Here is a 27016-nt window from a genome sequence, read left to right as displayed (position 1 = left end):
CACCTGACCCTCCCCCCCACAACCACTGCCTTCCCTGCTGTAGCACTGGGGTGGTGGTGAGGGGTGGGATTCAAGATAAACTTCCAATACTTAGTTTCTATACCTGGAACATTATAACAAATGTATACATTTCCATATATAGCATCTAATTATTGGGGGGATGTCTTCTATTTGAGTAAATATGGTTTATAGCTACATGTGCAGAAACTTTATCCAAAACTATTTTTAATATCTTCCTTTGGTGAAATACCCTTTTACATATAGGTTTATGGGTTTTACTTTATGATCACGGTAAAAATGCTAAAAGAAATCATAGTATATATCCATAAACAAATTCTTTCATATATAATTTATTGGTACATTTTTGGGAATCAGTTTTTCAGTATTCCTATTTCAATGCTGCTTTTAGTGCACATACTTTAGCTTCAATATATTTTATAAACAAAAAAAGCATCAAAACTAGACTAATCATCTACAATTGAGAAATGAACCATTTTAATATTAACACCACTTTATAGCTGTAGTCCTTGTATTTTCAAAAGAAATATGGGTATTGTTGGACTGTCTGGTTTTAGTGTGATGCCATGCACTAGTGCATCAACTAATAACCTCACAGAATTCTTGTGCTCATCTAAAAAGGGTCCCTGCTGAATGTCCTAATGCATCTTATTGTGAATCTTCAGCAAATAAAACTTCATGTATGAGCTCATGATGTGCTTTGCTGCTGGAAAGTCACAGACTCTGTGGGAAGCTTTTTATCTTCCCAGCAGTCAGTTCTCTCAGAACATCAGTGCAGCTACTGTAGTTACCTGTAGATTACTTGTATTTTCTCACATCTGTGTCCAGCAATCTAAACCATGATGATAAAGGGTCATTAGGTTTTGAGTGAGGAAGGGGATGGACTAGACAATTTGCTCTGATAAGCTCCTTGTTGTGAGCTCCAGTTTAGAATGTGAAATGCAGGGTATGTACACTCTAAACTGGAACAAAAATAGTTTACTCAAAATGGCAATTAAAAAGCATGCTGTTAATATAGTTTAAATTACTTTAATACAACCTCCTATCCTTTAGTTTTCAATTAATAATATTAAGGTAAAATAATTTTCTCATGGTAAAAAGTACATCAATGGTCTATTAGCCACAAAAGAATTCAGGTACAATTACTAAGATAACTGCTGTTTGGAGCACAGCAAAGCAATTTCCCACAGTGGGACTTACAGTTCAATTTACCAGTTGGGCAAATATTTTGTGCTCTGTAGTGGTCTAGAGAGTTAACAGTTATAGGTAACATTTGAGCAGTGTTATACTTGGAAAAAAGTTTCTTCAACCCAAATAGGTGTTTTAGATTTGTCTATTTCCAAGAATACATGTTTTCCCCAACATTTTCTAAGTAGTCTTTCAAGCTTTTCCATTAACATTAAATGCAAACTCCATGAAAAAGCCAATGGATTTTTTCCACTGGAAGTCTTTTTCAGTTTACAACTATATGCTCTAGGATGTTGGGGAGCACTAATACAATATGTCTGCCACAAAACAAAGCTGGCCTTCAATTATATCACATAATATATAGCAGTCATAAGGTACTCTTAAACAGATAATAAAATAACTAAAATTACTGATTTATGTTATTTTGGAAAAAAAATGGACAGCCATAGACCTTCAAATGAAAGCAAGCTGGTACCTTATGTCATGGTTCCAAAACACGACGATGGTGATCTGATAACAAATTCAGGGGAGGATGGCATCAGCCTCTATTTTTAAATATTTACAATTTAGTATTAGTTATTTAAAGGTCCCAATTAGCATCTAGCTTTACCTTGAGGAGTGTATGAACAGATACAAAGACATGGTTCTTGCTTTAAAGCAGTGATTCTCAAGTGAACTTTCAAGACAGCCACAGGTTACCATGCAGTGTTAACACTATGAGGTGTGCAAACATGATCCATAAGATGAACCTAGAGATTTCAAATAGGAATCAACTGTCTTAAAAACTCTGTGAACTGTTATGATCTTTCCAAGTTTTTTGCAACAGATGAATCACTCTAATATTTTCCCATAGTTAAACAAGAAATTAAAGCTAAGAGCTGGCATTCTCCAAGGGGTGCCTTGAGTCTCACGAGGGGTATCTTTAGTCTAAAGAAGGGTGCTTTGGGTATAAAACATTGAGAACCATTGCTTTAAAGAGCCACAGTCCTTTTCCTGTTGCCTGGGTCAAAGGACAGAGTACATTAGAAGAAAGAGAGAAACATGTCTATAAAAGATATAATCACACACACACAGTCCACTGTTCAAACTTAAAGATGAAAATAAATACATACTTGATTGATCTAATATTAGATCATCTTAGACAGTGTGAGCAGTCCAGTCGTTTCTAAAAAGGCAATGAAAAATATCTTCCTTTTGAGGATTTATCTCCTAAGCTACTCTTTATTAAGAGAAATATAAACGATGAATGATTTCCATACAAAAGATCCACTCACAAATTAAGCTGCTGAAAAACTAAACTGTTCATTCACATGGGATTTTCTGTCATAGCTGGATCCAATGTATATATTTTAAAGAAACCTTCTTATCTTATTTACTTTTCTTTTAACATAAATACTCGTGCTGGTTTTAGCTACTGCTAGAATCAGCAGCACATATTGCGATTATTACTATATATCCCTTGATTAAAGGCCAGGTACAATAAAATTCAACATTTAGGTAACTAACATTAACAGCCTACATCATTTGAGAAAATGAATCCTTCATAATTATTCATACACCAAGCAACTGTAAACCTAAATCATTTCACAAGACCTGAATGTGTCAAGAACTTTGACAATTATGACTAGAGCCAGGAAACTGTAGCACTGCAGAATTTCTTATGAATTTCTCCAGTTACTTTTTATAAATGCTGTCCTAGATGACAGCTTAATGTGTACCACATGCAATATTTATTCTTCTTCAGTGTCAGACTGTCTAGCCATCCAAGGGAATACAAAGAATGTCACTTATTAGGATAAAAGCACAAGGAAGGTAATCAAGGACATATGTAACATCAGCCAATCATGCCCTATTTCAACATCCTCTTCCATTCATAACAGTTCAACAATTATTTGCTTACTGATAACTTGATTTCAGGCTGTTTGTGTTCCCCATAATGGTGGTTTGCATTTATTTTGCTCTTTAGAATTGGACACTTGCTGTGCCATGCATGTTTGTCAAAACTTTGTATCTTCTGTCAGAAATAGCTTAGCATATCAAATCATTTCTATTTGTCAGAAGCTACTAATAGAACAATCCAGTTACCCTCTATGTCAGTGGGGCATTGAAATAGCTAGAAATCAAAAACAAAGGCTACCATACAACTCCATGAAATATGCTGCTGCAAGATATGTAATTAAAAACATGTTTCCATTTAATATATTTTCCAGCACTTAAATGAGATGGGAGCCCTAATAATATCCAAGGTAAAAGAACAGATTTTTGATCAAAATAAAATAATAAAAAATACCAGAGATACTGTACACGTTATTAACTTTTTTATATTCTTTAAATAGATTCCCTACACCACTATCTTGCATGACTTTTAATAGCACATTTTTATTTATTTTATAAAACTGTGATACGGAATGTCCATATATACAGGCTTTTTCAACTGACTCCAATCTGTTTGATGAGTGAGTTGTGGAAAATCAGTAATTCAAAAAGACAAATAGAGACAGACTGATAGAGGGAGCCAAAGACAAACATTTATCACACAGAAAAGTTATTTTTAAATAATTTAAAGAAATCTTAATGAATTTCCTGGGATACAAAGATCTTACTTAATAAACACAAGCATGATTTTTAGAGACAATGATACTGAATACATGCTAAGGGACTGTCATATGGTTTGGCCCCTCTTTTTTTTTCAAAATAATTATATATATATTTGGGTTTAAATACACTGTCTCAAAACTCCAGCACCATTTTATTGTATAACACGAGGCTGATTCCAGAAAGTGTTATTGATTAATCCATTTCTATTGCCCAAGTTAAGTTGCATCAAAAACAAAGAAAAAAACCCTCAAAAAGACCCTCCTCCTAAAAATTACAAAAAAAACAAAAGACCCAATGAATGCACGTACAATTGGAAATGGATCTCTCTAAAACATGACTTTAGACTGAAAAAAACCCTTTTAAAAACTAGCCAGAAGAGGGAAAAAATGTCAAACATTACCTTTGGGACCCTAGACATTTAAATGGCTATATGTAATAAAAGTATTAATAATATTGTTAAGGATATAAAACAAAACATTCTTAATCTAGCACCCATGCTGTAAAAGACTGAACTTTAAAGGTGCCTTCTCCAATTTATATAACAGGAATAATCTATTTTATTCTTTTTGAAAAATGCTAACATCAAATCTGTATTCACTAAACGTTTGTAACAGTGAACCTCAAGGTTATATTGTTTAAGATCAAACTCTAACATAAAATAATTTAAAATGAAGGCTCTATGTTATATAAAAGCATAAAAATAGTTATGTTCTTTCCTTAAAGTTATACTTGTTTAAAAAAATCATAGGTAAAATGAAACATCATCATATCTGTACAAGAAAACTGATCTGTAAAATCCTGTTGAAAAGTAAAAGCTAATAATAAAATCATATCATGTATGTAAAGATTTAAAAGGAACTAGGCACCTGAAAGCTATGGCTGTCAACAGCAGAACAAGGGCTTACTTAAGTGAAAAGATAAACCTGAAAAAAAAAAAAATGCATGCCAAGGCCACAACACTTTATATTCAAATGGATAAAGGAATTTCCTTGCCTATAAATTACGTTTCTGTTCATGGGATACAACATTCTGGATTGATTGATGTTTCCTTTTAGCTTTAAAAGTATGGCTGTCAAACATGGAGCCCACAGAGCCACTTTATTTGGCCTGCAGAACCACTTTATCTAGCTCACCGGGCTCCAGCCAGCCACTAGAAGTTGTGGGACATGGCTTGCCACAGAATTTAAGACCTTGTAGTTCTGCTGGCTGTGGCCATCTGTGGTGAGCTTGGCTCACTGCTGCCTTCCCTAGACCTCTCCCCTGGACCCACTGGTGCTGCCAGACCCCTCTTGCTGCCACCACCAGACCCAACTCCAGACACCTCACCTCCTCAGGGCTTACAACTGCCACCTTCAGATCCTTCACCCCTGCCATGGTGGTTATCATGGCTACCCCCAGTGCCTGGACTGGATTCAGCCTGCAAAGAACCCTGCAATCCAGATCCAGCCCGGGAACCCAAGTCAGTCTGACACCCCTGGATTGTGAGCTTCAAGGCAGAAGGGTGTCAGGAATCCACTGTGAGCTAAAAATGAAATTGATGCACCTTTGGTAGTGGAAACTGACCAGATGCTCTGTGGCTCTGCACTCCCAACATGAGGGGGCAGAAGTCCCTGGCAGGTGTAGTTCCCTAGATGGCTAGCCAATCAATGCCTGTTCTTGGGACACTCTGCAGATGGGGGCCCCTACAAAGCACACTGGGATCACTGCAAATTAGGCCTCTGGTTGTGGAGCACCAACAGTACATATTCTTGCCTTGCTGTGTGGTACTGTAAGTGCACTTAAACAGCTGTATACATGTTTCCTGCTACATTTTTGTGTTGCTGCAAATTCCCTGAAAATTCTTAGAACTTCAAATTAATGCCTTTCCAAGCCCTCAGTTAAAGTTGAATCTTTTTCAAATATGCCATGTTTTAACTCATTATGGCTGCTGATATTTGAGGATTTTCTGGTGGTCTGGTAGAGAGATCCCCATGTGAAGGGACAGCAGCATCTCCATTCTTTAGAATAAGGTACATATGACTGTACAGCCATTATATATACAGCACTGGAAATTATTGTGCTGCTGAGAAGTTGCTGTTGGAAAGAATTAATATTTTATTATGAAACCACCATATATATATATTTTTTTGGCAACAAACTGCTTGAATGGCTGTACACTGACTTCTGCAGCACGGAAAGGTATATTACTTTTAAACATAAGGCCAGTCCACGGCCCAACAGTAGAGCTGTGTGAAACGGCTGTGTTTCAATTTGGTTTTGGATTCAGCCGTTTTAGAGGACAGCGATTCGCTTTGGTGTTTTGGATCATTGTCCTGTTTTGTTTCAGCCAAATCTGTTTCAGAGATTTGGCTCTGCCAAATTTACTCCGAATCTGTTTTGAACAGGCTGCAAGGGAAACTTCATGCAGCCCTACCCAGCCAGCAGAGCTGTAGGGCCGGGGGCTGCAGAGCCCCAGCAGGGAGCAGGATGGGGCCGTGGGTGGCAGGTCTGGGGAAGGGCTGCTGCCCTTCATGCAGGCCAGGAGACCCCCATGCAGATCTCTGTTCCCTGTTGCATCAGGTAGTGGGGCAGGGAAGCAGCACAGAGTGGCAAGCAAGCCTGCTGGTCCCTGCTGTGTGACTTGGCTCGGCAGGGAGCAGAGATCTGCACCAGAGGTCTCCTTGCCACTGCTGCTCACCCCACGCTGCCCAGCAATGTGGTCCTGCGCGGTGTGGGCAGTGGCAGCGAGGAGACCCCAGCACAGATCTCTGCTACCTGCAGGGCCAGGTCACAAGGCAGGGACCAGCACTGCCCTGCCGTACAACCTGGTTCCGCACGAAGCAGAGATCTGCACCTGGGGTCTCCTCGCCACTGCTGCCTGCCCCGTGCAGCCGCAGGTCACCAAGGCAGTGCGGGGTGGGCAGCAGTGGCAAGGACACCCCTGGCGCGGATCTCTGCTCCCAGCGGAGCCGAGTCACGTGGCAGGGCAGCAGCATACAGCTGTTTCCTGGCAAGTTCGTCTCCAAAACTCTGAAATTTTCCAAACACCTCCAAAACAAAATAGTTGCCAAAATTTCACACAACCCTACCTGACAGAATTCCATAGGCCCACTATGGACAGATGAACACCTGGCAGCAAGAACTACATCAAAGTAACACATGTTCTGAACTGTCTTTCATAAGCTTAGTTACAAAAATAAATAAATAAATAACTTTTCTGCAAATCAGACATGCCAACCAGAACCAATAAAATCAGCAGGGGAAAGTTACTTACTAATTGGGACATCACTCAGAATGTTAGTATTACAGCAAGATTGTTAGCAGTGCCTTGTCAATGTCTCTACATAAGTCTCCAACGAAGTAATAAGAGTCTCAACATTTTGGAACAGTGAAAAATATCAACACATCTTCAGCCTGGGGAAAACTTTTGAACCAGAATTGCTCTACTGGCCTTCCTAATTCACTAGTAAAAAGTTGTTACAATTGCTGACGCATCTACTTTGAGGTCAAAAACTTGTACTCAGAGGGACTGAATATCTCAGAGTAGCAGCAATATACCAAAAGTATAAAGTACCCTATACAAAGTATAAAGCCAGCATTAAAGAGATTTAGAAATTTGTACTTCAAGGCTAGGGACAGACATTACACATAACCCAGTTTAAGTGATCAGAAAATGTTTTAAAACTGTAACAGAACATAAGTTCAGAGCACACAAACAAGTTCAAAGTGGCTGAAACTGGTTTAAGCTAAACCTGGCTGAATGTAGTATATCAGACTTAACTGATTTGGATCAAACCAGTTTATGCAACGTCTGTCCCAGACCCCTTCCTGGTTTAAGTTAAATCACAGTCCCCCAGCACCCCAGATGCTTTGTGGTGCTGGGCTGGGCTCTCTGCTCTAGAAAACAGGACTGGCCCGGCTGCTGCTGCTCCCTACCCAGAGCTCTGGGGGAGACTGCAGGTACAGCAGGCCCTGCTTCCTCCTGCCCCCTCGCTGCTCAAGCAGGTATTCCCTCCTCTCATCTTCCACAGCATGGACCCCAGCCCCACAGACCCTAGGCATGTGGTATGCTAGCTAATGCCAAGAGGTGTCTCTTGGTGTGCATGTGTCTTCAATTTCACTGGGACAGGAAGACAGAACAGTGTCCACTTAGGGCTTTTTGGAGCTAATCAGCAGGTCAGCTGGTTATGTCCCTCCGTTCTTTGGAAAAAGGAAGAGCTTGAACTGATGACAGAGGCTTCTGTTTTGTTGAAGGGCTGATAAACACTGTGGTATCAGTCCCCTGCTCACTCCCTCACCTGCCAGGTTTGCAGACAGTATGAAGGAGAGAGAGGGAGATTGGAAAGCTCAGTATCATAAACAGATGCATCCCCCTTTGCCTCAGAGTGCTAGCCTGGGGCTGAGGGCTGGCAATACTCCCACCCCTTCAGCAGAGAGCTGAGAAAAGCCTGGGATGGGGCAGGCAAGCTGGGGGTTTACACCCCGCCCTAATCAGGGCATCCTGCCAGGATGTATTAAATTTCCAGACATATATATGCGAGAAAATACAGTGACTAGGCAAGGTATTTTTTATTTTGCCACACCCTCCCCCTAAGCTTAGCACTTTGGGAGGGAAAGCAGAGCTACTCTAGTGTCCCCCAGCTTTTAGCCTGAGCCATTGCAGGCATGTACCTGCATTTCCCCAGTCCACTGAGAACATCTGTGCAGCTGAAAACTGGTTCAACCTAGGCAGGTCAGACGAACCTGCAAAGCTTGAATCAATTCAGGCTCAGGCTTTTTGATGTCTGTCCCTAACCCAAAAGGCAAACCTGGCCATCGGAGCCTTCTATATGGTTTTTTTTTGCATGTAACCTGCACTTCCCTACTCAAAAAAGCAACTATTGGAAATTGTATGTGAAAAACGTGCTGGAAATTATGTGACAAACAGAAGAGCAGTTTCTGTCCATTAAAGGCAAAAGTGAAATTAAAACCTGCACATGACTCACCGAGAGCAGAACAACAATTAGACTCTGCTCCCTAGCTGCTGATACTTAGTTGCTTACTACATGGAAACATCTTTTTTCCTTCATTCTGTCTTTCAAAATGAAAGTATGTATTAAATTTCCAGACATATATATGCAAGAAAATACAGTGACTAGGCAAGGTATTTTTTATTTTGCCATCTATAATAAATTCTTGTTAGCATTCCTAATAGCAAATGAAAATAAACTCCTTCACAATCACAGTCATTTATAAGCATACCTCTTAATTTTCAAACTTGCCAGTGTGTGATCCAAGAAATAAAAATGGGTGAACACCTGTACTTTGTTGTGCACTGTGCCATAATTAAGAGATTATAATATTTTTACCACTAAAAAGCCACAGGGATATTTTCTTTATGCTTCATTTTTTTTTTTTTAGAGAGTGAAAAGTAAATTCCATCATGTACAATGGAGGATCTTTGCAGGCCTGTCCAGCGGGGTGTGACTTCCAACCCAGTTCTATTCACACTAAACAAGTAACTGTTTTCCATGATATGGTCTAAATGTGACAAACACTATGCCAGTGGGCAATTTCCTAGACAGCCGAATGTTGGAATTCAGGAGCCTTCAGTTCTTTCATCTTTATAACAAATGTTCCCTAGTGGTTAGATAGGATGGTGAATCTCACAGATTTAACACATTCTATAGAGCACCACAGCTCAGCTGATGAAACTATTCCTGGTTCTACTTCTGCCATTTGAGGTTGTGGGGCTGTAAAACAGGACAAGTTTGCCCACCACGACTACACTTAGATGGTCATCATTTTCCAGGATTGGTTGGAGATCATTAATGATGAGTCCAAAATGTTCAGGTGGTAGGACCTGTAGGTAACCACCAAAGCGACTCCATTGTCCTTGTTTCAGAGTTGGCATTGTAGCAAGTCAGACCAGGCTCTGAGTCTGGTTCTGTTGATTTGACTGTCTATTAGTATTAGTTTTTAGTATTTTAAGTTAGGAATCCATGCTCCAGATCTCAGTCAGTGGGATCAGAGTAGATCAGAGCTGTAATATAGAGCTTGTTTGTAGACAATGGATCTAGTAGTGTTGCTTAAGATGAGAGCTAACATGGAGGCAGCTGCAACATTTGGGAGTTGGTTTTTGATGCAATGTGGGGATGGTATAGTCATTACAAACTTTCAGTGTCCAAGAAATGAATTTGCTGGGTGGAGAACTCCAGAGTTAGTCTGATGGAGAGCTGAAAGCTGTTAAAATCTTGGTAGAATTACTCTATAGATTTCTCTCCATGTGTCCATATGATGAAGACGTACAACTTAGATATATCAGGGGGACAAGAGGGCAGCTACAGAGCAAACAGACTTCAAGGTCTGTCATAAATATATTGGCATATTGGACAGCCATACATGTGCCCATGGTAGAGCCATTCATTTGTTGGAATAAGGAGGCTCCAAAAGTGAAATAGGTCTGTGTGAGGACAAAACAAGAAAGTAAAATGGAAAAAGAAGCAATGTTCTTGTCAGGGATAATGTTCTTTATGACTGGTAAGCCATCATTAATGGGAGATGTTAGCGTACAGAGATATGACATCCATGATGGCTAATATGGTGGTAGCTGGAAGCCTGTCAGTGCAACAGTTTTTTTTTAAATCAGTTGTGTATTTCAAGTAACTGGCAGCTCCTGTGGCATGGGAATATAGTATGTTCAACATAGCCAGAAACTCCCTCCATAAAGGTGCCAGTGCCAGAGATGATGGGACATGCTGAGTTGCCAGGTTTGTGGATCTTGGATAGCAGTTGCCTAGCCTGGGCTCTGGGGAGGAAGAACTATCAATCTTCTCTTGTGCTTCTAGAGGTAGTGTCTTAATAGTTTATGTAGTGCATTCTGTTATTGTGCCGTGGGGTCCTCCATCACAAGTTTGTAAATGTCTGGGCCAAAAAGTTCTCTCTCAGTTGCAGCCCCACTCTGGACCTTCTTTCTGCCTCTGTACCAACTCTCAGATTGCCAAAAACCAACAACACTTGCATTACAACCTCAGTCCTGAAGAACAGAAAGCTATACTCAGTCTTAGAAACTGATAACAGAACCCTGATATTACCACACAACAGGCTGAAAAGGGAAGTTGGGGGTGCCACTACTGTTAAGGATAAAACAGCATACATCTGGCCAAGGAACTGTAAGATGAGGTAAATTTTCTGAAGAGTTTTAGCTATCTACAGTTGTGGATATTTCAAAATTTGGAAAAATTCTGCACACTAAGCAGCAAGAAGGTAAACTCTAAAGCATTGGTTTTAACACATTTAATGCAAAACACCTTTTCTTTCATGTACTTTATCAGTGATTTGGATGGGGGAGTGAAAAGCTCACTGCCCCAGTTCACGGATGACACCAAGTTATGGGGCAGTGTGGTCACATCAGAAGATAGGTTGCAAATACAGGTAAACCTTTACAGGCTCAAGAGTTGGGCAGACCAGAACCAAATTAAGTTTAACACATCGAAGTGTAAGGTGCTCCATCTGGGGGCAAACAACCCTCAACATACATACAGGCTTGGTGGTGACAGCCTGACTTGCACCATGGCCAAAAGGGGCTTAGGAGTAATGATTGACCATTGCATGAATGAGCCGTCAGTGCGAGGCAGTGGTCAGAGCACAGCAAACACACTGGCATGCATCAACAGATGCATCTTGTGTAAAAATAAGGAAGTGATACTCCCACTGTATTCAGCACTGGTGAGACCACAGTTGGAGTACTGCGTGCAGTTCTAGGCACCACACTTTAATAAGGATGTGGAAAAACTTGAAAGGGTCCAGAAAAGAGCCACCCATATGATCAGGGACTTGCAAGGCAAGCCATATGAGGAAAGGCTGATGGACCTGAGCCTCTTTAGCCTAAAAAAATAAAAGGTTGAGAGGGGATTTAATAGCAGCTTACTGCTATATCAGAGGAATGCATCAGGAGCTTGGTTCACTATGGCTGTGCAAAATGGCACCGTTCCGTTTTGACTTGAGTTTCGAGGTTTTGACAGAACAGCATTTCGTTTTGAATTTCATTTCGATTCGAAACCGCCGTTCCATTTCGCTTTGTCAAAACAGTGACCCTGTTTCGACGTTTCACCTATATGCTATAATGGGGAAGCTTGAAACAGACTCTCTCATCTGGCAGGCAGATGGGGGCCTGCAACCCCAGAAGGGCTGCGGGGGCTGTGCCAGTCCTCCTGGGGCTGCAGGCCCCCCGATCTGCCTGCCAGATGAAAGAAGGAAGCCAGGTGCTGCCGCTTGGGACTGGGGAGCTGAGGAAGGGATCTGAGGCCGATCATTCAGTTTCCTTCCCCAGTGCTAGATCAAGCTGGGGAAAGGAACTCAGCCCAGCTGAACTGAGCTCCCCTCCCCAGTGCTACAAATTGGGCTGGGGAAAGGAACCCGGCTGAGTTTCTTTCCCCAGCCCAATCCTAGCACCGGGGAGGGGAACTGAGCAATCAGGCTCAGTTCCCTTCCCCAGCCTGACCACAGTGCTGGGGAGGATAACTCAGCTCAGCTGGGCTGAGTTGCCTTCCCCAGCCCAAACCTAGAGCTGGGGAGGGGAACTAAGTACTAAGCGATCAGGCTCAGTTCCCTTCCCCAGCCCAATCGCAGAGTGGGGGACTGGAACTGAGTGAGTCCAGGCTCAGTTCCCTTCCCCTATGCTGTGATCAGCTTCCCACAGCCAAGAGGTAAGGAGAGCCAGGGCTGCACTCCTAGCTGAGACACATGGGGCTGTGGAGCCACTGGGAGTGCAGTCCTGGTTCTCCCCAGCCTCATATCACCTGGCTGCTTCGAAACTTGAAATGTTTTGAAACTTTCGAAACCTTTCAACTAGCCTCATTTCGTTTCGAGGCTGTTTCAAGGCCCTTTATTTCAATTTGATTTCGCTGTTTTAAGCTCAAAATTAGTCGAAACTGTGTCAAATTGAAACTGCCAGTGAAATTTCATCCCTGGGGAAGACCAGGACCAATGGATACAAACTCCTGGAAGGATGCTTCAGGCTTAATAGCAGGAAAAACTCCTTCACTGTCAGGGTGCCCAAACCGTGGAATAAGCTCCCTCCAGGGGTGGTGCATTCACCTATCCTGGAGGTTTTCAAGGGGAGACTAGACAGTCACCTTGTTGGAGTCACCTAACCCCAGTTGTCTTCCTGCTTAGAGCAGGAGAGCTGGACCTGATGATCTGTAAGGTCCCTTCCAGCCCCTAGCAATCTATGAATCCATGTACTGCCTACGCCATAAGAAAGGCAAATATTTAGCTAAAAACGGTATTCCCCTGCCCTCTTATTTTGTAGTCCCTGTTTATGTAAATTTCCTTATATTAAATGACTATATATATGTTTGCAAACTATTCTGTTTTTTCCTGGTTTACTTCTAGTTAAGAGGAGTAGACTAGGAGTAAACCAAAGTCAAAGAAACTGAGTATTATAAAGTTTTATATTTAAACAATTTTATTTGTCATTTCTAAGTGAAGCTGGCAGCAATGTCGGTAGTTAAAGCTATATAACACTTGCCATTATATAATCTTGATGTCAGCTGCATGTAAAATAGCCCAATTTTATCCATTTGACCTGACAGTTTTCCATGTTCTCTCTCTCAGGTAGAAAAAAATTAAATTTAGCAAAAATGATTCCATTTCTTCCAAGAACAAGAGAGAAAAACTGGATTACCAATACTAAAAATATTCCAGCTGGCTCTCTGAGAGCTCTAGGACCTCTATCCTAGTGTCCCATACTTTATGCTCTATACATTTGATCCAATAAAAGGTTCACAAACAATCCTCAATTCGAGCTAATCGATCCAAGCTCAGGTAAGTTTATTCAAAGCTTACTGCTAAAGTTTCTACGCCTGCCAACTAAACATGTGCTGTGAACTGAATATATATAAGACTCGTATATCCAAAGTTAAAAAAATGTATAGAACAAACATATACAAAAGCATATATGGAAAGGAAAACTTCCAAAACAAAAATATTTATACTGCACATAAAATTCTTATTGTGCAGCAAGGATGAGACACAATGAATCATAGATAGCAGATGTTAGTCATGTCACTCAGTGCGCTCAGTGCTAGACAGCACTTAAAGTGGTAAGAACCAAAGAAAAAACTAAGCAGAATAAAATCCCTAGACCAAGGGAGTCCAACTCATTTGCCCCGCAGGCTAAGTGGCAGTGGACTGGTCCACAGGCTGGATCAGGCCCATGGACTGCTCACCCCCCACCTGCATGCCTGATCTAACACGGGTAGCACCCCCCACCCCACCCCCCGAATGCCCACCTGAGCACAACCCAGAACCTGCTTGAGCAAGTGCCATGGGTGGCGCACATCCTGGGGACTGCTCACAGAGAAGTTCCACTACAGCAAAAGGGGCATCACCAGGAGTCTAATTAAGAGCTTCGTGGACCAGATCCTGCCCGTGAGCCACGTTTGACACCCCAACCATAGACCTGTCTATCCATCAATGACATTCTTAGCCACAGACAGGCACTTCTTTTATACTAAGAGATACAGAAGTACAGACCTTTTAACACCTTTCCTTTAGTGAAAAGAAAAAAGCAGGAAAACACAGAAAAAAATATGTTGGAAATGTTAGCTCGTTCCAACAGCAATTTCTCAGTAGCATAACAATTTCAAGTGCTACATGTAACAACTGCCCAGTTATGCAGAGCATCAGAAGGCATTCTTCAGTTCTACAACATCCTGACAGGCAAAAGTGTAGCGAGCAGCCAGGATTGGGGGGGGAGAGAAATGGAGGTTTGCTGACCACTGTAGACCAGGGGAATGAGGGCATGGGTTAGGGGAAAGAAAGAGTTACCTCCCTGGGCTACTGCTGCTGCTGCTCCAGGCCTGTGGCTAGGCTGCCTGGAGCCAATCGTGGTGCCATTTGCTCTCTCTGCCCCAGATGCATATTAGTTACCAGGCTGTGCCTGCTCTGGCAAAGGCTCCTGGTGGGGTAGGAGCAGTGCACCATCCTGTTCACCCCATTCACCTCTACCCCAGCCCCCAGATACACTACTTGGTACACTGCTGAACTGACCAGCTCCTTTGGTTGTCCACAGAGAGCACAGAGCTTCACATGCTGTGGCAAAGACTCCCAGCAGGGATGATTCTGATATGCCATTTTAGGATGATGCTGGCACCCTGGGCCTGATGCTTGATGCCCTGCTTCCTCTGCCCTAGTTACACTACTGCCAGAAGGGTGTACTTCTTGCTCACATCCTTCCCCGCAGGAAGGTTGTCGGCACCCACATTCTATTGTCCCAACTACCAGCCTCGTCCTTTCTGTCCAAATGTGGTGGCAAGATAACCCCACAGGCTCCTGGAGGGGAGAGGGCAGTCCCTGCAGGCCCCAAGCCATACATGCAGCCTCCCCACCAGAGAAACTTACCTCCAGGGGCACAGCCAGAGCCAGAACAGGAGCCATGGCTGCACGAGCTGGTGTTATGCTGGCTGGTTAATCAGCTGTTCCCCAGGCGGGGAAAAGCCAAACCAATTGTGGCAGCTGGAACAGCCACCATGGGAAAATTTAAAAACACCACTGGGACCCGGGGGGAAGTGAGTGAGGAAGCACGCCGGCATGGAGCATGCTAGGTACACTGAGGCTCTTGTGGGGCTCGGTGCCGGCATCCAGAGCAGGGGGAGCTGAGCCCTTGTAGTAGGCTGGGATGGAGGAGGCAGTCCCACACCCCCTCTCCTCTCCACAGATCTAATTTTTTTCTGGCAAAGAGCAAAGTAGAGGCATCCCGTCCAGAGATGCCGAAGAGTATGCCAACCTATGGAAGCCCAGCTCACGAGTATCCAAGGCGGAGACGCCAGCCATCAGGACAGCCAGGCTAGTCCACCAAGACCAACGCCAAGACTGATCTCCATAGAAAAAAAAGGGTTGACTGAGCACGGTCAAACCACACAAGTGGCATCCACCCAGTTGGCAAGTGGACAGGGTGTAGGGGAGGCAGAGCCCTGAAGAACATCATGACCAGACAGTGAGTATTACCATCCCCAGTGTCCCCCAGAACGATCTTCACTGAACCCCTCCCTGTCATTCAATACACCAAGTTGTGGCAGGTGAGTTGAGGGGAGGGGCCCTGCACCTGATGGAAAGTACGCCACCTGACGCAAACCCCACCTAAGACACCTTCTATCACACCAAGTAACACTACAGAAATCCAACCCACCCCAACCCTCCAGCAATAACAACAAAAATCTATTCCTGTCACATCAGCATTTCTAGTGTTATCTACAAGCCAGGCTTGCCAGGAAGGACACTGAGCAGGGAGCTGTTTCTGTCTGGTTTTGTACTGAGAACCCTTGTGAGGCAAAATGTGATAGCTGCTAAATTACAGGAACCAAGGTATTACAGAAACTAAGGTCACCGAGCAGGAACTTGTGGGTAGCTGAGTTTGTGTCTGGGTTCTTCCTAAGTTAGGTATCGGCTTTTAAAAGTAGCAAAATCCATGGTCAGGGTGAAGAGAAAACTGCACTGCTTCTCCAGAAGCGAAGGCAATGCAGAGTCCTGTAGGTTGGTAAAGAAGCCAGGAGCTTTCCATATGCTTGATGGGAAGGACTGGCTGATGTAATTGGCAGAGGCCATGAGGCTCCCTTTTAGCAAACAGCTGAATAAGACAACAAAACAGTAGTCATAATTTCCACCTCTAGTGAACCATCCACACCATAACTACAACACGCTATGCAGTGAACTCAAAAGATAGAGGACCTTATTAAATGTTTATGGTTTAGACTTTACTGATAATAGAAGCAGAAGACTGAAAGGTTCCAAGTGATGGAATGTCTATTTTATGTTTTCTACATTAAATTAATGTTAGTTTCCAGTCAAACAGTCACAATTAAGAAATCAAGCCGGCCTATGGAACCTCAATTTGTATCGCTTATGCATATCGTCTTAAATTACATGATCACAAGCTTTTCTGTCTAAGAGCCCTCTTTCTCAGGCCCTTGGCAGACACTGAATTTACTGTGCAATTAACACATTAATCACAAAGAAAATTCTGAAATGCCTCATATTCACAGAATTTATGACAGGATAAAATGGCAAACCAACCACAAAGATTTTTATGCATTTAATCTGTCCACATTTAATTTCATGTGGAATGTCTTTGTGGCTGGTTTGTTTCCAGCTTTAAACTGAATGTTTGGCATGTGTCCTAGACCTAGGGCGGCCATTGCCAACAATTAGCTGACTGCTGGCATCAGGCAGGAGACAGCCCCAGATTCTGAACTGGGACCCAGAGCTGCCCCCTGTCAAATTCCACAGAGGCATCTCTGGGTCCCAGACCTGGGGCTACTCCTTGTTCTGCAATCCAGGGCTTTATATCACCCCATGAGGGGGGAGTCACTCAGCATCTGGAACTTGGGAACATGCAAAGACCCCTGCTGCAGCCAACGCCATCATGCATTGGGATCTGAGGAATTTTATTCCGAGTTCCCAAAACTGTGTATCCTACCATGCATGGCTAGATGCACGATTTTTGATCCTGGGTTTAAAATGACTCAGATCTCAACTGTGCAATCATCTGCCAGCACTTCAATCAAAGCAACCACACATATACTATACCTTGCACATCAAATGGGAAGGATCACCACATAAATGCCAACAACCTCGCTGAAGCCAATGTTACCAGCATCGACTTGGTGATCCTCAAGCAGACTGTGACAACTGTAGGTGTTGTAGGGTTGTTGCCACTGCCTAAGCTCATTTTCCTACAGGTGGTGACAAGGTGGACCTTGGCTATGGATCACCTGGTCTGCCAGGAAGTTGGTCTTATGTTTTCTCACCTGCCACGACTTTTATATTATATTGCTAGGAGTCAATGCCCAAGGTGATCCTGCCTGATCTCAATCTCCGTTTTCTTCTGTGGGGCTCTAAACCTCCCCTTTACCCCATCCTAGCCTCTCCAGATGGCATTTGTAGTTCTCTGCAGCCAGGTCTTAAAACTGCTTGTTGGTCTATTATTCCACCCTCAGCCACCAGGGTAGCTGTCAGCTTTGGTTAGGTGCACACCTTTCCAGGGCTGGCCTTGGCCTGTGCTCAAATATCCAAAGGAAAAAAAGAGAAAGCAAAAACCTGACTGCTCTCAGTCTCTTTGCCAGACTCAGTCCATGTCCCCTTACCTGGGGTCAGGCTCTCATGTCCTAATCACAACAACAACAATAAAATCAGTTAGTTTAGTCACTGCTCTGCACAGGTCTGCCCCAGCTTACTCATGAGTATTCACAGCCCCAGTGGGATCTCTTCCATGTGCAGCAAGGCTCTAATCTGGAACAGCAATTCTTCTGGCCTCTTCGCCTGGATCCTCAGCTGTCACCCCACTCCAGGGATTATTACAAGCCTTGTGTGTGCTGGCCTCTGCTTGCCTCCTTCTCAGGGTCACACCCACAGCGTTACTTCAGCAAGTTTCATAACACTTGCTTGTCAGGACGCTCAGATGCTCCTCCCTCTGTGGCTTGCAGGGAATTGACCCTCCTCTGCCCCTCTCTGGGGCCAGAAATACCTCAGAGCAGCCTCCCTCCTCCAATCTGGAGCGAGATGCTGCTCTGGAAGTGGTGATTGCTTCTCTTCCCTTCTGGTCTCCTGCTGCAGCCCCACTGGCTCTCCATGCTGTACGCGTTGCTTGCTTTCACTTTCCCTGTCTGTTGCTGCTGGCTGCTTTTCTTCTCCTGACCTGCCCTGCCTAGCATGTAAGGCACCTCAGGGCTTTTGTTTGCTCTTTCTCACTCCTTCACACAGACATTGTGTACCTCCAACTTCACTGGACCCGACATTATGTGAGGATGCCAGACTCTCAGCTCCCAAGACAAGTTCTATACTCCTAGCTTAATAACAGCCTGAGGCATACCTTAAGAAATTGGATGCCAACATCAAGAGCTGAGAGAAGCTGGCTGCCAACCAACCCCCAATAGCACTGAAACCTCTATGAAGTGGCAGCCCATTTTAAGGTAAATGGCAGAAGAAAGCACAGAAGAGAGAAGAGAAGGAAAGGAGAGGAATCCCAGACTGCAGCTTACTCTCCCCTGCAGAAAGACCTGCAACTTCTGTGGATAGATCGATGGCTCAAGGATTGGACTCTTAAGTCACCTCAAGACCCATCAATGAGCTGTGGCAGAACTGAACAGAGGGACTGCCGAAGACAACAACACTGTGAACAAAGCAAGGTCATGTAATGAACTGGTTTAAACCCTGGTCCCATGTTATTTAATTGCATCCTTGTCTCACTTAATATAAAAGTCGGGTGGCATTTAGTGAATAAAAAAAAAGAGACAGAAAAAAATAGGCTTTTGACTTTCACAACACACAAACCAATGAAATCTAGATTCTACTTCTGTTTTGTGCAATACCCATGCGATGCAGAGAAATGCAAGTGGCTTTCCCAAGATCTCAATTCTACATCCTTAAAATGAAGACAAAAACCAGACTGAAAGTTCTCCTGAGCAGCCCACATGGCTAGCTTGATTAAGACACCAGTTTCTGTGGGAGCGATACATACTGAGGTTCCATATATGGGCAGGCTTGATTATTCAGGCTGGGGAGTTGAAGGCAGCTGGATATAATGTTAGCCACATCATTCTCTTATGGAGATAAGGGAATGATGCGGCTAACATTACATCCAGCTGCCTTCAACTCCCCAGCTTGAATAATTAAGAACCTATTTATAACTGTGTCAACTGGAAGTGGCTTTAGGTGCAAATCTGTTGGGAAGGTTACACTCATGCCCTACAGCTGTAGCAAGGTATCTTAACCACTCCACTACTGTACCAACCGGTGATAAAAATACTCAGAGATACAGGACATGTTCATCTGCAGCAACATCTTGTAAAAAGTATCAGCCACTTATTCCTGGGACTATTTTCTCCACCATGTTTCATCACACCTGGCAACAGCAACAAAGCTACAAATTATGAGCAACATCTGCAAATAGTGGACGTAATGCTGTGATATAATACATGGGCATGTTCTCTTGTTCCCCCTAAAAACAAACAAAACACCAGTTAGTCTCTCACTGAAACCAAAAGATAATCTTATCAGCAGGGATCCTGGTTTTCCTTCATAAAAAAAAAAAAAAAAAAAAGAGAAAATCACAAATTCTCTGATAAAAACCCCAAAATCTGTTATGAAAATTAAAGGCCCCTCATGAGCCCCTAGCTCTGTCATGTCTGATAAAATGATCTTTTGTTGTTCTATCAGTGCAATCACCTTAAAAACAGACCAAAGTAGCCAAATGGGATGAAGGAATCTCCACTGCATAGGGCTGCTCCACTCAGTTTTTCTATGCCAACACTTAATTCTTTTCTCAAGGTTTCCCAACACCATATGGTAGCACTGTAGCTGTGCACCCAACAAGATACAAAGAAATGTAATTTAGGGAATCCCCAAGATCACTGTCTCTCACTCTGGGAACTGTGCAGGTCCCTGAGAGCCCCCAATTTTAGACATGCATAAAGGTGACCTAAAGCCACCTTTGTCTCTACACTACTCAAGAATACTGGGCAGAGCTCTGATGCACTAAACTTTATACAGTTAAAGTATACAATGCCCAGCTCATAGAATTAAAAACGCTCTTTCTAGATTATCCCCAAACGAAAAAAAAAACAAGAGAGCCAGGCAGTGGAACCTACGATTCTGCTCACCCCAACTAAACAAATGTTTGAATCCACTTTCTGATCAAAATAGGATAACTGCCTGCTACAGGAGCTAGCAACTTTTCTCTAAGCCATTGGCCATGACAACCCATTTCCCAACCACAGGCTGAGTCACTTACATGGCACATCAGTGTCAGGGAAAGTTTACTTGCGTCTGTGCCATTGCTGCTTCTCCCAGTCCCTCACTCCATGGCTGGCCTTTTAGCCCAAAGAAAGCTATGCTGGGGCTGATGGGAGGGGAGAAGAAGAGGGAGCAGCATGGAAGTAGCCTGGAACAGGTATGCTCTGGCCAGAAACTGTGCATGCTCCATTAGTCCATGCTCCTTGGCTGCAGTAAGAGTACAGCTTCCAGCTGGAAGGGAACTGCACCAGGGGTGGGGAGCTGGAAGCTGCTTCCACATTGCTCCCACTTCTCCCCACCAAGCCCAGCCCCAATGCAGATCCTCTCCAGCTGGAAGCTGTACCCATGCTGCAGCCTACACAATATTTAGTGAGCACATAAAACTACTGGACATTTTTCATTTTAATCTGTCTATCCCTTAGCTTTGACTCCATTAAACTGGAAGACTACCATCCCCCTCATTTCAAAATACGTAAAGAGTATTTGGTGTTTGTGAAACATCCAGGCCCCCTCTACATGTTACACTTAAGGCACAATTAACCAGTTAGTCATGCCTTAAGTTGTGACCCAGCTACACATTTAACCAATTAATCACGTGATAAAACAAACAATAAGTTACAAGTTATTCTATCAAAAACGTTTAATGACTTTCCAACTAGTTCTAATCACATCACTAATTGAAAATGTGGCCAAGCGCTCCCCTGTGGCTGGGAGCATATCGACTGGGAGTTCCCAGCCATGGAGATGCATCACTCTCTGCCAGCCCCACAACTGACGAGGCTTGCAGTGGTGGTGGTGCTCCTGGCTTTGTCCCGCTGTGAACCTTGTAAGCTGTGGGGACTGCAACTGGGAGAATGATGCCGCTCCCCTCCCCACCTGCAAGCCTCATAAGGTACAGAACTCGCACTGGGGCCAGCATTGGGAACACTGCCACTGCTACAAGCCTTGTTGGCTGCAGGGCTCAGCAGGAAGAATGTCCCACCTTTGCGAGCCCTGTAGCTGATAATGCTTGGACCTCCCTGCCACCCCCACTGAGAGCCCTGCAGCTGATGACACTGACCCCACTGCAAGGCCCTGTGAGGCTCTCAGACATGGGAGCTGGTGCAGGGGAAGCCCAGGATCACAGTCTTGCCTGCATCTGTACCAGTGATGGGATCTAATGGGTGATCCCACATGTGTGCCTCCTGTCATGTACGTGGGGCATAGCAAGAGGCACAACTGTGGGGAATCACGTTAGATTCCATTGCACCTTTACCTGCATTTGCAAAGGGGGCCCCAGATCCTGCAGTGAGGAACATCATAAAAAAAAATTCCATGATGAAAATTAGTAATTCTTACTTCAGAGAAAAATCTGAATAATATGTAGCAAATAAGGCATAAGGATCATTTGACAACAAAGTGTTTAATAGTTGCACACTATACAAGCAACTCAGCATGCCACAGTGAAAGTCAGGTGCCCTGTGGAAAAAATATAGTATGCAAACATGTAATTCAAACTGTATCATGATGTATATACATAATGGGGCTGAATTAAGATTGCGTGGATAACCTCAATCACAACATTTCTTCTTGAATACCCCATTTTACAATCTTAAACATATTTTGCAACAAGTATGTATATGTGCGTGAAATATGCACAAATATGCACTTGAAGGTCCTTTTAATGATTTAAATCACCTTATCTTCTTAGTATATACTCACTATAGCTTAAAGTCTGAGTTTGCGGTGAGGGGGTAAAACATACATTTCAAAAAATAAAATAGTTTCTAAAATTATGAAAAAAGCAGCATATCTTAAATTACTCAAAAAATTAAACATAGCAGCTAATCAAAACCAGACTCTTTTTAAACTTTATACTGTGATTTCAACAATTTTGCATGGAAAGGGTTTTTAAGAACATGCTGTTCTTTCGAAGAGTGCATTCATTTATCTTGCTTTACCTATACCACCTTGAGATGAGAAACCTTCAATGTACTGTGCTTGAAGATACACCAGAAATAATTCAGAATAAGACATTAGTACAGAACTCAACTCCTTTCTTGTTAACCTCATCACACGAAACCTGCACTTTGGGATTTGTAATAACTACCTTCAGATTTTCAGGTGAAATTTAAGGGGTATGTGTTGATCCAACACGCCATAGTTAGCTTGGGACCTACTCTATTTAAACAAAAGAGAACTTTCTTTTCCTGTGTTATAATCACAGCTGGAACAGAGATCCATAAAATAGAGCCCCTCTATCTATAAAACACAAGTTATTGATGGATGTTTGTTAGGCTTCAGAGCATATTGTAAGGTCCCTTTCTATCAGTAAGCACATATATAGGGGCAAAAAGAAGATAAGAGGGGCCTAAGATTATGGTTTTTTTTGTCTATCTTTTCTTGTTGTGGAAAAGTTGGCAGCTGTGCTGTTGCTCTTTTTCTAGGTTTTATGTACTATGATTTTTTAGGGGCCCTAGAACATTTGGATTTTTTCTTCTTGCATATTTAGTTCTATGAATGAAAAGCACCATGAAGAGAGCTGGCTATTTATTGTTATTTCACATGCTCAAACTGAAATAAGGCTAAAAACAAAATAGAAAAGAAAATACAAATAAAAAGTAAGTGTTCTCTGCTCTCTTCCTTGTCCTGTGACATCACTGCATGCACTTTTCTTTCTTCACTGGCCTAGGCAAATTTGACTTGCTCACCAAGAAGTGAGTTACAGTTTAGTTCATTCTCAATCTATTGAATCATCTGCTTTCCTTCCCACATCTCTCTTCTCAGAGCAGACTTTCTATTTCTTGACTGAAAAACGTTGAGACAATAGGAAACAAATAACAGAATTTCAGTAGTTTAATCTGCAGCCTGAGATATCCAGAAGGTCAATCTTGATTGTTATAACTGTTCATTTTAGCGTTAAAACCAATTAATATAATTTTCACATTATACTTATTTTTATTATAAATTACATGATGTGCACATAGCAAGAAGAAAAGTGGTTTGTTCTTCCACTAGTTAACATTTACAAGTAAAGTGTTTTCAAACCAGGATTAAAGATATCTGGTAATGCCAGAAATTCTATCACAAATATATTAGGGTTCATAAATAAAGTTTTACAAAATAATCCAAATAGTGTTAAATCTATTCCTAATTTCCCATTTGATACATCTTTAAAAACCACTTTCAAATAGTCATTAAACACTATTACAGCTTCATATTGAAAAAGTTACATCTAAAAAACAAATTTGGATTCAAAGACCAATTTGCAGAATTTTGATACATATAGTTTATCTGTGTTAAGTGTGCATGTTGGGGAGGAGTCTAGCAGGGGGGAGGGTGATATGAACCTATCAAAATCAGCAGTTGTAGAGATGCAACAGTACATTCTTGTATTATTTTGTTTGACATATTTCATAATTGGATGCTGTGTTGTAACCCTTTTAAAGCATCAAAAAAGCCAAGACTGAAATTTAAACCCTTAATCATGTGAAGGTTTGACAAGTTTGATGTCCTACGTTTGCTTGGTATACTGGGGCTCAGGTAGGCAGTTTTAACTGAAATTAATATGCTGTATTATGTATATGTTGTTATAAGTAAAACTAGTTCATGTTTACAATATGTTAATCTTGCAGGTCCCTAAAAATTAACAGTGTCATAAAAAAGCTATAGAATGCTTTGACAATTCATTTACAGAATAGAATATGTAATAGAAGAATGGTTTCAGTGGATTCCCCTATACAATATCATGATTACTGTCATCTGATCATAACACAAGTGCAACTAACACAGCTGCCATGTCAGCTTCTCTTCAGGGGCTAGGTCTTAATCATAAATCAGCTGAATGACTAATTCAACATTGTTAAAACCAGCAAGTAGCTGCTTGGAGCCATTCCAGTTTTTACATCTTTCAAAAGGTCAATACACCTACTCAAGCACACAATAGTCCTATCTTTCACAGTGTTTTCTTCTTTTTTAGGATTGAAAAATAACATGTTACCACTTAAATGTAAGTATGTTTTAACTAGCAATTAAAATGTTCATTAATTCTGAAAGGGTGACCCAGTAAAACAAAGACAATTTTAGTTTTCCTCTTGTACCCACAATCAAAAACCTCTCCTCCTCTTTGCTGATGCTTTAAATACTTTTCTAGTTGTAAAAGACCAATGAAAACATTTACTACTGAGTATTTCCTGCATTAACCTCAACTGTTAAAACAATATCACGAATTAAACTCAATAAGAAACTTTTGCTCATTGAACAACTAACCAAAATGCAGCTTTGATTAAGAACACGAACCTAAAATAATCACAAATTAAAAGGCATCTAGCAGTAAAATATAGTCTAATCATTTGTATCTGTTTGTACTGCCACAAATGATGAAAGCCTACCGTTAGCATCCTCCATAGTAAAAATTTATTCTGTACTTTAATACAAAAGCTACGTTGCATAAACAGGATTTAAAGCTGTAGCAGAGTGGCTGAATGAAGGAAAACGGCAATCTTTCTGGCTCCAGTAGATGCCATTCCCTATCACACAATGTTTCCCACTCATAAATACATGACAAATACTTCCTCAATCATTTTTTACGAGCAGGGATGCACAGGGGGTAGTCAATGGCTAGCTTGAGGGAAAATAGGAACAGCAGGAGGCAGAAACTGTACTGAAAATGGCTATGTGGTAAATTCTCTTCTGGAACATCACTCAGCTACCCAGGCTTTGATCTTTCAGCTACAATTACACTAACATCCATGAGATGTGGATTTTTAAAAAAATCTAAATCATTAGTTGTGCATATAAATAGTTAAATCATTTTATTATATGACTTCCCAATTTAAACATCTAGATTTTTACAAATTAAAAATTGTAAATTACACAAAGGTTTGTTTTCTATTGGCTATAACCGTATCATCACCACAACTGGTCTCACAAAAACAGGGGGTGACTGGCGACAGCTAAATCACAGACTGGCGTCTCCTAAGTAGTCTGTCTACTATTAGGGTCTGGGAAATGGTATTTACTGTACAATTAGAGCTAGTAAGCTCTACCTGTAATCATCCAAATACAGGTGTGAGGTTCCCTTTTGGACAAGGAAACTGACTCATCCATTTTCACATAACTCTGGTGCCTGTAGAGTTATAACAACCCTCAGGAAACTTTGACATGTGCACTTCAATCAGGATGGTAGTGTTTACTGCATTAAAGTCAGGTGATACTTTTTTTTTTTTTAAAGAATTCCTTTTTGACTCTAAGAATTTAATGAATTGTGTATTTACAAAATGTTCTGCCAAGAAAGAACTTCCTCAAAACAACAGAATCTGACTTACAATAGGAAAAAGAAAAAGAAAAAGGTGTCTTGGTTCCTATAAATTTTCCACATTAAAAAAATGTATTTTCCAAATTATTGCCATTTAAAGGTTAAATCTAACTTTTTGGTTTTGGTTTTTCTTTTTTTAAAAAACAAAAATACAAAACGTCTTGAAGTAGCAACAGGACAGTTTTAGTTGCAGTAATTTCACAGAATTTATTCTAATGATTTATTGGAGTTAACCATCTGACATTAATTATTGTTTTGGCTTCCAGTCTATGAATGTTTATTTTTCAGTTTAAAGCCTTCTCACTCTTTGATATCATATGGAAATGAGAATTTTTAATGGAAAATTGAAACCATGTGCATCTAAGTACTTAATGAAGTACAGGGAGAAACAGAGGGCATATTTTAGGCGAATTCAGATATTCTGCATTGGATACTTCTGATTGGTTTGGATGACTAAATGCATATCTGTTCACAAGTACACATATGTATGCCAGAAGTTCAAAATCTCACAAATAAAGTGATACACACATACAAGTAAGAAATTTGTTGTCAATTTTAAACACAAAGATATTAAAATTAACCTTTACAGCATTCTATTTAAGTCTGTCCCTCCTCCCCAAACTATCTCATCTGTAGTTTCTTATAACAAGATTATGTGGTGTGTTTTCCCAAAATGGATCCCCAACATGTCGCCACCAATTGGATCTTCATCCAGTTCAATGAATGTCTGATAGGCAGTTTTCACAATCATCATGCATCTGAATCATAATATTGACATTAATAAGAATACTTAAGTAAAAACTGCACATGCAAGAAAAAAATACTACCTGTATGAAAAATGACAACTTGTAAGAGTAAGGGTGGTCAAAGTAGGCCTACACACTAAAAATCAAATTGTAAAATGTCTTTTTTTGTGTGTATATGCATGTATGGATGTGCATGTGTACACAAATACGGACAGTGGCAAGCAATGCTGGCACTCACATGCAAATGGGAAGCATATTGTTGAAATGTTCAACATAAATTTAAAGTCACACTTCAAAGTATTTGTGCCTCAATGCAAATTACTTTTCAGCATATAAACAAATGAAAAAGTTTTTAAGCATCATTATTTAAGTGACATTTGAAAAAAAAAGTTTTAAATAAAAGTAATGGTTCGTAACC

General features: G+C 41.6%; 1 protein-coding gene across 1 annotated transcript in view; it reads right to left on the bottom strand.

Moving 5' to 3' along the window:
- The window catches only part of OLA1 (Obg like ATPase 1), a 170373-nt gene that overhangs the window by 34457 nt on the left and 108900 nt on the right, over window positions 1-27016 (bottom strand). The window lies entirely within an intron of this gene.

Source organism: Crocodylus porosus, unplaced genomic scaffold (genome assembly GCF_001723895.1).
Source record: "Crocodylus porosus isolate Cpor-Errol unplaced genomic scaffold, CroPor_comp1, whole genome shotgun sequence".
NCBI lineage: Eukaryota > Metazoa > Chordata > Crocodylia > Crocodylidae > Crocodylus > Crocodylus porosus.
This window is presented reverse-complemented; position numbering and strand designations above follow the sequence as displayed.